At 38.7% G+C, this 13,222-nt stretch overlaps 1 long non-coding RNA gene across 2 annotated transcripts; it reads right to left on the bottom strand.

The window, feature by feature from the left end:
* Positions 1-68: 68 nt before the first annotated feature.
* On the bottom strand, positions 69-7,969 carry LOC124626230 (uncharacterized). 2 transcript variants are annotated; one of them, XR_006980927.2, is made up of 2 exons: positions 7,745-7,969; positions 69-3,189 (listed from the first exon to the last, which is right to left on the bottom strand). It is a non-coding gene; the product is annotated as an uncharacterized LOC124626230 (long non-coding RNA). The 2 variants fall into 2 exon arrangements; XR_008393309.1 differs by having other exon boundaries at positions 7,763-7,969.
* Positions 7,970-13,222: the final 5,253 nt, after the last annotated feature.

Here is a 13,222-nt window from a genome sequence, read left to right as displayed (position 1 = left end):
GCTTTGATAAATATGGCCCAGGATGTGATGGGGGAGGTATTAAGTATGTTCTTTCTCAGGGGTTGGTCCCCCTTTATACACTGTCTGACATTTCTTCAAAGTCATCTCTTTGAACAAATGCATACACAGACACAGAAATGCAGTAGTCGGCTATAAATACGTTTGCAAATGCAGTATAACATTCAAGAAATGATGTCTGACAACAGTGAAGATACAGCACGAACAGTAAAAAATACATTATTTTTGAAACTATGAAAACTATTTCATAAAGAATCAATCCTTCTGCAAATTATTTTCTTTTGCCAGCTCTCCACAACGCAGACACAAACGAAACATGAACAACGATTTGTCAGCAATGATTAATTATTTTTACGAATTCAATATGTTGTAAAAGTAACAGTTTCAAGTAAGACTAATGAATTGTAGTGTTGAGTTAATACCAAAACTGTGCACATCGCTTTTCAGATCTCAGGCATAGCTACAGACTTTGGTGTAACTCTGACAGTTGTATGGGAGTGGGAGTTGCATCGGCACAATTCTGACACAATGCTTATGGACAAATCACATACATTTTACATGTGATTATGTGAATAATATGTGATCACATGTGGAAACCACTTCACTATGTTATGCCCTGAAAGTGCCCATGTGAACTCAAGTAAACATGTGACGTCTTTTGCGCATGTGGAAATATTCATAACTGAAAAATTAATCCACATGCCTTACATTTGAAAAATTAACATGAAAATAAATGAACTGTGTAAAAAAAAAAAAAGGAATGAATCCTGTGTAAACTTCAAATGTGAAAATGAATGAATCATAAAAAAATGAACACAAATAAATACATGTATGTAAAATCTGTGTAAAAAAGAAACATTCACATGAAAATAAAACTTCACACACTACATGTAAAGTGGCTAAAACCACATTTAAATGTCACATGTGAATCATGAGATTATTCACATATCAAGTTCATATGACTTTTTATAAGCAGACTCTGAACTTAAATATATTTTTTATACTTAAAGTAATTAAAGCTGATGAGTGCTTGGTCAGTTTATCCTTTAAACCAAGGGCACATTTTATCGTGGGAGCACATAATTTTATTAATCAGACAGCTCATCAGTCTCAACAGTAGATAATGCATTTTTCACCTTTGTCTAAGCTTGGATGGGAAAAGGTTGTTACACCTGCAAATTATAATATATTCTAAACATCTGCAAAGTTTTGAACCTTCATAGGGGCACTGTGAAATCCTTTATAACAAAGTAGAAAAAAAATATTACACAACCACTACCAAGATCAGGACAATCTGAGTGCTTGGGCAAGAAGGACAACTGTCAGAGAAGTTTCCTAGAGTCCAGCAACAACACTGAAGTGGTTACAGAGCTCACTGGTTGAAATATGAGAACCTGTGCAGACCTCATCAATATCATCAGCTCTTCGCAGGTCTGGCCTCTATGGGAGTGTGGTGAGAAGGAAGCTACGTCTAAGAAAAGCCATGTTAGAAAATCAGAGTGTTTAGGAAAGAATCTGTGACAGGAACAAATATACATTAGTGACACTGAACAGGTTTTTATTTATATCTCTTTAGCTCCAAGGGTCAAATTCTACAAATAGTCTGGAAAAATGTCAGCCTTAATGTTGCCTGGTGCTTTGATAGCACAAAAATAAATATGGAATAAACATTAATGTGGCATTAACATTAACAAACATGAACATTACATTCACCATTAACATTATTGTGCATAATGCTAAACCATAAGCTCTTGGTAAAAATGGTTAAAAATGGCTTATTTAATGTTTCCTTCCTAAAGGAGTTCTACTTCATTTGTAGGGTTACATAGAACTTTTAAAAGTTCCCCCACACAACCAGAGAACCCTTAAGAGTTCTAGATTTAACCTATTTTTCTAAGAGTAATATATTTATGCGTTATACAATCTTAGAAAAATACAGTTCCTCAAGTGCTCTTTGGATAGTTCAGGGTTTTAGGACGCATTTTTGCTCTACGCTTCTACACAGACTCTTTAAGGGTTCTCCCAGAGGGACATACAAAGAACCACTTAAGGTACTAGATAAAAAATTTTAAGCAATATACACACAGATAAAAGAGCTATTTAATTGTTTTAAATGATTATTTGGATAGTTAACGGTTCTTAGCTCCTAAATAGATTCTACTTTGAATCCTTTCTGATAGACCCACAGTTCTAAGATTCTACATTGCACTTATTTAAAAAGGGGTCTTCAGGGGGTCTTTGGATATTTAAGATATTATGGTTCTCTTTAAGGGTTTCCCCAGAGGTACAAACCAAAGAAGCCCAGGCTACTTTAGTTACCATTTTTCTAGTTTAAATATTATTGCAAGAGGAATTATAGAGTGATATTGTGGCTACTTATCCACAGTCTGTGTATACTTTAATGGTCCACACTGTCCTGTATTAATTTCTGCCCAGCTTTCTCTCATTAGAAATACACTTGAATGCTCTGTTATTATTGGCCCCGCCCTTTTACACTGGCCCCTCTCATCATGGGCTGGTAAGTGCTGTAGAAGGGGTGGAGCATCTTGACCCCTTATAAGGCAGTTGTTCAGCTTGATGACTGGAGAAATCAACATAACAGCATCCCTGCTATCTACAAGGTCAAAGTTCATCTGACTTGAGTTTAAAGAGGCAGAGGAAGGGGAAGAGCACTTAAGGGCTGGATCAGAAATCCCTCCTTGCAGGCAGTGACTGTTGATTTCAGACAAGGCCAGAGTGTGTGTGTTGGTGTTTGTTTCAGGTTGTGAGCAGCTTTTTGAGTTTCGTCGTCCCTCTAGTGTATCATTTTTTTGGCTGGCTTGCTTCAGCCTGTGGTCCCGGTTCTCATAGAGAAGTGTGTTTGCACAAATGAAGATGAAAAGCCCCACTCCCATAATTATAGGACCGACCAATTTAAGTTTTTCTGAGGGTGTGCGGCCAGATGTTGCATGATGTGGCACTGGTCTCCGATTGCGATGGGGCCAGTATCCACCGATGGCCACTCCAATGCCTACAAGCAGCAACACGCCAGCGAAGAGCACACAAGCTCCAGGTGCAGATCGAAGACGTAAACCACCAATCACAGGCCCTTTATCCTTCTGATGTAGTGAATTATCTGATTCTAAAACACTCACACCTGTCACAGTGGGTATATCCATCTCTGACATTCTGCTGAGAAAACAGAGGTCAAATAATTATCATGTGCAGATGACCCACTATAGGTGACCCATGACTAAAAATTATCCTGTGACAGGCTTCTTGCATCTTGTATTATTAGCATTATGCATCAAAAATCATAATAATAATAATAATAATAATAATAATAATAAACTTCCCTAAACATGTCAGTTTATCAAACATAGTGTATGGCCAAAGGTTTGGAGATTCCTGACCATCACACCCATACAGTGGTGCTTAAAGGTTTGGGTACCATTTAGAATTTTCTATATATCTGCATAAATATTACCTCGAACATCATAAAATCCTAAAAGCAACCAAAGAGAACCGAATTAAATGAATGAGATAAATATATTATACTTGGTCATTTATTTAGTGAGGAAAATGATCCAATATTGCGTATCTGTGAGTGGCAAAGGTGTGTGAACCTCTAGGATTATCAGTTAATTTGAAGGTGAAATTCGAGTCAGGTGTTTTCAATCAGTGGGACGACAGCCATGTGCGAGTGAACACCTTGTTTTATTTACAGAACAAGGATCTATCAAAGTCTGATCTTCACAACACATTTGTGGAAGTGTATCATGGCATGAACAAAGGAGATTTATGAGGACCTCAGAAAAAGAGTTGTTGATGCTCGTCAGGCTGGAAACGGTTACAAAACCATCTCTAAAGAGTTTGGACTCCACCAATCCACAGTCAGACAGATTATGTACAAACAGAGGAAATTTAAGATCATTGTTACCCTCTGCAGGACTGGACAACCAACAAAGATCACTTCAAGAGCAAGACATGTAATAGTTTGTGAGGTCACAAAGGAGCCAGGGTAACTTCTAAGCAACTACAGGCCTCTCTCACATTGGCTAATGTTAATGTTCATGAGTCCACCATAAAGAAAACACTGAACAACAGTGGTGTGCATGGCAGGGTTGCAAGGAGAAGATCACTGCTCTCCAACAAGAACACTGCTGCCCATCTGCAGTTTGTTAAAGATCATGTTGACAAGCCAAATCAAATTGTGGTTTAAATGAGAAGGGATATACTTTGAGGATAGAAAACACTGCATTCCAACATAAGAACCTTATTCCATCTGTGAAACATGGTGGTGGTAGTATCATGGTTTGGGCCTGTTTTGCTGCATCTGGACAACTTGCCATCATTGATGGAACAATAAATTCTGAATTATACCAGCGAATTGTAAAGGACATGTCAGGACATCTGTCCATAAACTGAATCTTAAGAGAAAGTGGTTCATGCAGCAAGACAACGACTCTAAGCATGCAAGTTGTTCTACCAAAGACTGGTTAAAGAGGAAGAAATTTAATGCTTTGAAATGGCCAATCAAAGTCCTGACCAATCCAAAGAAATGTTGTGGAAGGACCTGAAGCAAGCAGTTCATGTGAGGAAACCCACCAACATCCCATAGTTGAAGCTGTTCTGTACTGAGGAATGAGTTATAATTCCTCCAAGCCGATGTACAGGACTGATCAACAGTTACCGGAAATAGTTTAGTTGCAGTTATTGCTGCACAGTGGGGTCACACCAGATACTGACAGCAAAGGTTCACATACTTTTGCCACTCTCAGATATGTAATATTGGATCAATTTCCTCAATAAATAAATGGCCAAGTATAATATTTGTATCTCAATTGTTTAATCTGGTTCTCTTTATCTACATTTAGGACTTTTTGATTAATTTGAAAATGTTATGATGTTTTAGGTAATATTTGTGCAAATATATCGACAATTATAAAAGGTTCACAAACTTTCAAGTGCCACTGTACATAGTTATTCCCCAAACTGTTGCCACAAATTTTGTAGCACACAATTATATAGTCAAGTCAATCTTTATTTATAGAGCACATTTAAAAACAACAGAAGTTGACCCAAGCGTTTTGTAGCTCAATCAAGAAATAAATAATTACATGTTTACATAATGCTAATAATAATAATAATAATAATAATAATAATAATAAATCACAACAATATCAATCAATAACTTACTTACTTACTTACTTACTTACTTAATTAATTAATAGCTTTAAGTACAGAATTAAGTATTTACCTATTTCAACCTATTATAGGAACTATTCAAAAGCTAAAGAATAACAATACATTTACAAAGAAGATTTAAATGTGGCTTTTGAAGAAGCTGATCTCATATAGAAAGGATGAATGTTCCAGAGTTTAGGACCTACCACAGAAAAGGTATGATCGCCTCTAGTTCTATAGTGACATATGAGTAACTCTCAAAAGTAGTTGATCAGACCTGAGCGCTCTGGTCGGGGAAAAAGGAAGAAGAAGGTCACTGATATATTGGCTCATGAAACCAGAAAGTGCCTTGTAGACATAAAGCAGAATTTTTAAATCAACCCTGAATTTCATGGGTAGCCAATGTAAAGACACTAATACAGGGGAAATGTGATCCCTCTTTCTTGACCCTAGTAAAAGCCTAACTGAGCCAGCTGTAGACAGAAAAATACAGTTTAAAGGGAGACCAATGTATAATGAGTTACAATAGTCTAACCATGATTAAATTAGCAAGTGAATCATGATTTCCAGATGTTTACTAGAAAGAAAATGTTTTCACTTTAGTGACAGATCGCAGATGGAAAAAATTACCCTTGACAACAACATTGATTTGCTTGTTGAAATGATGAGTCTAAAATTACTCCAGGACTGTCCGCTAATGTACATGATCTTGTATATTCGACAACAGAGGACCTAACTTGGCAAAATGTCCAGGCATATAGGCCTTTGTCTTTGCATACTGTAGCATTAAGATTTCCTTTCACTGGAACTAAGGGACCCAAACTGTTCCAGCATGACAGTACCCCATGCACAAAATGAGATCCAAGAAAACATGCTTTGCCAAGGTTGGTGTAAAAGACCTCGAGTGTCCTGCACAGAACCCTGACCTCAACCCCATTGAACACCTTTGGGATAAACTAGAACTTCAGTTCCTGCCCTCACTAAAGCTCTTGTGGATGAATGAGCAAATCCCCAACAACCATGTTCCAAAATCTAGTGGAAAGTCTTCCCAGAAGAGTGAAGGTTATGATAACAGCAAAGGGGGACTAAATCTGGAATAGGATGATCAACAAGCACATAAGTATTCACAAACTTTTGGCCATATAGTGTACTTATAGTGAATTTTAGGCTAGTTTTGATTGGCCATGCCTTTGTCTCTCACAATCCCGGCAACACTGACCCATATGCTCTAATTATCTGACCTTTTTATTCGGATTTGAATCCTTTAACTCACCTGGGCATTCCAAGATTTTAGCTTGGATATAGTATCCTATGAAAGGGTGCATTTGTTTGTTACAGTAAAAAAAAATCCCTTTTGAGTTTCTCCTGCATGAGGTACTTGCTTTTGGGGGAAAATATCTAAATTAGATTTATCCCCACACAATACATAATATGGGCTCATACTCAGCGTTTAGCCGAATTGAAGCTGAGGCAACATTCAGTTAAAATTTCTGAGTTTTACAGACTGTAAAATATTGGAGCAGTAATACTGGATCAATACTTGACCAATTTATGACTGCAACTGGATAATTATCCTACTAACCCCAGAATCACACTTGCCTAACACATAGCAGGAGTTCTCAGGGAGTCCTTTAAACTGTCAAATAAGTTCCACAGATGCCCCAGTACAGATCTATTTCACATAAACTATACACATATTAGGTGCATTATTTAAATTACTGAAATAACATTTTGGCTATTTATTGGAGCCATAAAGTGTTTTAGTCCCAAACTTTCCAGCACATTATGTTAAAGTTGACATGAAAACTACTTGCTTAGGAGTTCAATACAAATGACCAGTCAAAAAGGTGAATATCTATAAGAATTCCACAATAATAATAATAATAATAATAATAATAATAATAATAATTATTATTATTATTATTATTATTATTATTATTATTATTATTATTGTGCTAAAAAATCTAAATCAAAACCCTACTTAAGAACCACTGGTCTATAATGAAAATAAATGTTAATATTCTGAATTTAAATAGAATCAACAATTCAACAATATATTTGTGTGTGTGTGTGTGTGTGTGTGTGTGTGTGTGTGTGTGTGTGTGTGTGTGTGTGTGTGTGTGTGTGTGTGTGTGTGAGAGAGAGAGAGAGAGAGAGAGAGTGTGTGTGTGTGGTGTCCTGTCGTCCTGTCATGAACTGGCGTCCCATCCAGGATACATTCACGTCTCGCGCCCAGTGTTACCGGGATAGGCTCGTGCCCCACCGCGACCCTCACCAGGATACATTCACGTCTCGCGCCCAGTGTTACCGGGATAGGCTCGTGCCCCACCGCGACCCTCACCAGGATAAAGCACTTACTGAAGACGAAGGACTGAATGAGTGTTTATATATGCGCTTGTTTGTAATTTGGAATTTTGCAATAGCCTGTGTCGTATGTGTACACGTTTATATGTTTAGCCCTGCGTCTCTCTCTCTCACTCTCCACACACACACACACACGCGCGCGCGCGCGCGCAGACGCACAGATACAGTAGTTTTGAACGCTAATTTCTCCCCCCACCTGATTGTGTGATTTTACCTCCTGCTGATCCTCCGAGGTTCCGCGTCCTGATGTCGCTTTACTTTCGGTCTTCGGTGCCCAAATGAACCCGAGAGGCAGATCCGATTTCCATTTAGAGAATCTGTGCGGATCCTTGACCCCCCGCGCTTCTGCTAGGTGTCCTCACTATTCCTAGTATGAGAGCTCAGAGTTTGTGTCTGACAGTTTAATTATCCAGTGACGCAGAGGCAGGATTGGGAGGGGTGTAGTGAAAAAGAAGACGAGGAACAGAGTGAGAGAGAGAGAGAGAGAGAGAGAGAGAGAGAGAGAGAGAGTTCATAAGACTTATTAATGTACCACAGAGAGAGAGAGAGAGAGAGAGAGAGAGAGAGAGAGACTGTATGGTTAAGGGGTCATGGGAAGATTAGTGCAGGCCTGTCTGCTCCCACGGTGGGATGCTGAATTATTCTTAGACTTACTTGGGATTCAGGCTTATTTTACCCACCAAGTCTTTGTGGTCACTGTTTACTAAATTACTGCTGAACTCAAAAAATGAGATGGAGTCTAGATTTAGGGTTAGTTTTTGGATGGTTGTTCCACATATATAAGATTGGTGCATAGATTAGTGTAAAATAAAATCTAATTTTTCCATTTAAAAAGACTTTCTCAGTAAAAAGGCTGATTCAGACAGGGTTACTTTGGGGCATAGTGTGGGATTTTACCAATCACATGGTTATCAATTCTATTTTTAAAGAATCACTTTAGAAAAAAAAATACCTTTGAATTTCAGCTATGATACACTTTTTCTTCCACACTGAAAGAAGTTTCTGTTAAGGTTGACCTCATTCAGAAGTCAGAGTAAGCTCTTTTGTGTTTGTTGTTCTGGGAATTAGGAATTATGCACATCTTTATTTTTGACTCTTTGGAGTTACTCATGGAGTTATCTGCTTGGCAGTTTGTGCCTATAGTTGGAGCTACAGGTTCCTATCTTCCAAAACTGGGGATAGCCTCCTCTAATCTTATCTCTTATACATTATTAGTGCTCTTTTTTGTAGAACTCTATAGACCTCCAGGGCACTTGTTAGCTTCATATGGGCTTTCACTCATCAGCAGAGCTTGCCTTAATAGGTAGCACCCAACACACTCTGTAGCCTTTTCCCCTCCACGCAGCACTTTACTCTCAATCTCCCCACCAGTCACCCCCCCCCTTTTTTTTTATCTCCTCTGAGTATTCTACAGTTGCCATCTAACTGACACCAAGTATTTAGCCTAAAGAATCATGCTGCAAGACTCAGACAGAATTCCAATAGTGTTAGACAGTTAATGAAGCCGAAGTTGGGCACTAGTAATGGGCTCACTTCCTTGGCACTGGCCATCTAATGCAGTGGTTTTCAATTTGATCCACAAAGAGCTGGTGTGGCAGCAGGTTTTCATGCCAACTAAGCAAGAGCCACACCTGATTCCACTAACGATTTGGCAGCAGACATGGCACAACCAAAATTGTTGATTCAGGAGCTGAGACTGCACTCCTTCAAAAGAACCCTGCTCCTCCTCACATTTTTCAAAGCTGCCAATCATCTAGCACTTGAACATGTTCAACTCAAATCAAAGACCCCACTTTACCCTCTGCTTAGCGTCCTTTGTCACTGATCAACACAGACACAAAAATAATAAGCAAGACCCAGCTAGAAGAATTGTAACAGTTATCCGTTTCAATAATCAACCCAGATCAAACTGGATTCATTAAAAACAGTCAACCACTAACATGCGTAGACGCCTAAACTTGATACATTACACATCATATGAAAATCTAGAATCAGCAATAGTAACACTTGATGCAGAGAAAGCCTTTGTCAAAGTGAACTAGAAATTTCTACTCACAGCATTTCATAAATCAGGTTTCGGTGAATCATTTATTCATTGGATAAAAATACTCTACACATCACCAAAGGCCACAGGTATCACTAACAAACTAATATCACAAAGTTTCACACTGCACAGAGGCACTAGACAAGGGTGCTCACGCTCACCATCCCTATTTGCCATTTTTCTTGTAACATTAAACACAGCAATAAGACAAAATGTAAATATTAATGGGATCCAGACAGCAACCATAGAACACAAAATCAGCTTATATGCTGATGATATCGTACTCTTCTTACAAAAACCTATAGAATCAATACAAGAAACTAATCACTATTCAATCGAAAAATTTTCCAAACTTTCAAATCACTCAATCAACTGGAACAAATCATCATTGCTCCCTCTCAACGTGAAACTCTCTGAAACTACAATATAATCTCTACCTATCCCCATAAGCACTGACTACATCACTTATCTTGATACCAAAATATCCACCAAGCTATCAGACTTGCATAAACTCAATTTGAACCCTTTATTGAACACCATAAATAATGATATCCAACGCTGGATAAACCTCCCCCCCTCTCTCATTGGCAGAATAGCATCCATAAAAATGATGATAGTACCCAAAATTAATTACTTATTTTCAGTGATCCCAGTTCAACCTCCTCCTTCTTGGTTCAAATCACTCAACTCCTGTATCGCTCGATTTTTCTGAAAAACAAACCAATAAGAATCAAACAAACCACTTTAAAAAGACCCAAATATCAGGGAAGACTTGATGCCCCAGACTTTCAACAATATTACCAACTCACTAACCAACTCCAATATATAATCAAATGGATAAAGCCCAGTCAGATAAAGATACAAAACAGGCACCATGCAATACAATCAGTATCTCAGACTTACAGATTACCAGTACAGCTATCAAACGCCACCCCTGTTTCACAAGACCAACAATTGCAGCCTGGTGGAAATTTTTATAAAACTATTAATTCACAACTCCTATAACTATCTGAACACACTCCCATATGGCATAACCTCGACTCCACAAACACAGTTAAGACAACAAACATCTCCACATGGGTAGAAAAAGGCACTGCACACCTTAAACACACACTGTATGTCAAAACAAATCCTTTTCATTTCCATATCTAGCCGAAAAGCATGGACTAGACAATAAACATTGACTTGAATGTCTACAACTGAAATCCATTCTATACTCTAAAATCGACCTAAAAGACAACTCATTAGACCTCCCCACATTAGGGGAGGTCAACCACTAAATATATAGCCACCACTAAAGTCTTATCCAAAATATATAAAATAATATGCAAATCCATCTCCTCAATTACCATACCTTGTAAAAGATGGGAAGATAACTTAATCAGTCACACCTAGAAAAAACTTTCGCCGACAGATATTACAGAACATGTCCCTCATAGCTAATAACACTAGTCTGCACCTGATCCAATACAAAACAATCTAAATTAACCATTACACAGGTCATAGGATATATAGAATGGGCTTCCGAGAAATAGACATCTGCAGGCAGTGCACATAAAATAAACTAGACGATTACATACATGCCATATGGGACTACACACCAGTTAAGCACTTCTGCAAACAAATTACTGAGGAAATATCTTGTTTTCTAAATAGCACCATCCCACTTTCCCCTTCACTTTGCCTACTTGGAGATACATCTGGGATCAACACTAAAAAGGAAAATACAGTAGTCCTCCTCATAGTGCTATCCATCGCCAAGAAAACCATACTAACAAATTCACAGAAATCACAGAACAATATTAATATCCCACATTGGAAAAACCTAATAATCAACTACATAACAATGAAAAAACCCTCTGCCTCAATCAAAAATAAAGCCATCAAATGTAACTCTATTTGGACACCACTGAACACCTACATACACCAGGGAATCACCTTGCCAGCAATACCGCTTCTACAGACCAACCACATAATCAAAGCCACACCACAGATCTCAAACAGGATGCTCACAAACACACATAAATAAACTAAACATACATGCGTACAACATTCACAGAATCCAAAGTCGGTGTTATACATATTAATTAACTCAACGGTGCTTTTTTGCGTAACACCGGTTGCAGCAGTATTCATTATGCCACAGTACACGTTTTTTGGGGGCTTTTTTTTTTTTTTTAAAGGAGAATTTGGACAGACTGCCCATCCATGCTTGAACTCCAAGGTCTGTGTTCTAGCTAATATGATGACTCACAAACAGGTCAGGCCAGGCCACATGCCTGCCAGTGATGTCTGTGTTGCATTGCTGGTGGTTTCACCGGACAAAACATTTCAGATGTGCACTGTCTAAATGTTGACTGCTGATGCTCTATTGTGAGCTTATGATATTGCATTACATGTGACAGACACTGCCAGTGTGTTACTTTTACTTTCTTACTGTTAGCATTGGCACAATCACGCCAATCTACTTCAGCTGATCTCTGTGTGAGGGAGCACCTTGCAGTAGAACACCTAGACCAGGATAGAGGAGACTCTCTGGTAGGCTGGTTTATGCATGGTATCAGGTGTAGTTATCACAATACTCTCTGCCAAATGAGAGCAAACTAACGCTATATAATTTGCCCTATGTATCAGCGTCGCACTTTGGACAGAGGTGCAACTGAAATTCACAGTTTAAAACAAGAGGTTCTACTCAACTTATTTTATTGTTCAGAAGGACAGCAGTTCTCGTCTTACATTTAAGAGGGTTAAACTGCTCCTCCCGTTTTGTGTAAGACCTATCCTTGGCCTCTCTCTAGCACCATGGGTGTTTTTGAGAGATATAGGCAAGAAGCCTTGTCTTCCCTCATGGCCGATGACATTAGGCTCTGTGGGATTTTAAGAGTGTAGCTCTGGGGAGTTGTGTTCATTTAACCAGAAGAGCATTAAAGAGGATGAGCACTGACGTTCGGGGTGAATTTGGTACGTATGTATGTATTTGGTGTTCCAATTCATCCCAAATGTGTTCAGTAGGGTTGAGGTTAGAGCTTTGTGCATACCAGTTCTACAGTTCTCTCACACCAACTTTGGCAAATCATGTTGTTTTGGACCTCCATTTGTGCACAGGGGCACTGTCATGTTGGAACAGGTTTGGAATCCTTTGTTTGAGAGTCTTAAATCTTAATGCTACAGCATATAAATCATTCTAGACCAGGGGTGGGCAATCTTATCCGGAAAGTGCCGTTGTGGGTGTAGGTTTTCATTCCAACCAAGCATGAGGCACATCTGATTCCACCTATTTAATCAGTTGATTTTGGCTCTCAATAGATTCAGGTGTGGCTTCTGCTTGGTTGGAATGAAAACCTGCACCCACACCGGCCCTTTCCGGATAAGATTGCCCACCCCTGTTGTAGACAATAGTGTGCTTCCATCTTTGTGGCAAAAGCCCACATATGGGTGTGATGGTCAGGTGTCTATATTGTTTTGGCCATACAGTGTGCTAACAGAAGTTACAAGCTTTTCAGAAGTGGATTATTAGCCTACAGCTGGAGCCCAAACACATGTCCATGTCTCACCAAGAAATAGTCAGTATCAATTGATATATGTGGCATTCACAGCCAGATCATATGTTCCTGTGGGTTTGGTGGAAGC

The sequence above is a fragment of the Ictalurus punctatus genome, chromosome 23 (genome assembly GCF_001660625.3).
Source record: "Ictalurus punctatus breed USDA103 chromosome 23, Coco_2.0, whole genome shotgun sequence".
In the NCBI taxonomy this organism is placed as follows: domain Eukaryota; kingdom Metazoa; phylum Chordata; class Actinopteri; order Siluriformes; family Ictaluridae; genus Ictalurus; species Ictalurus punctatus.
This window is presented reverse-complemented; position numbering and strand designations above follow the sequence as displayed.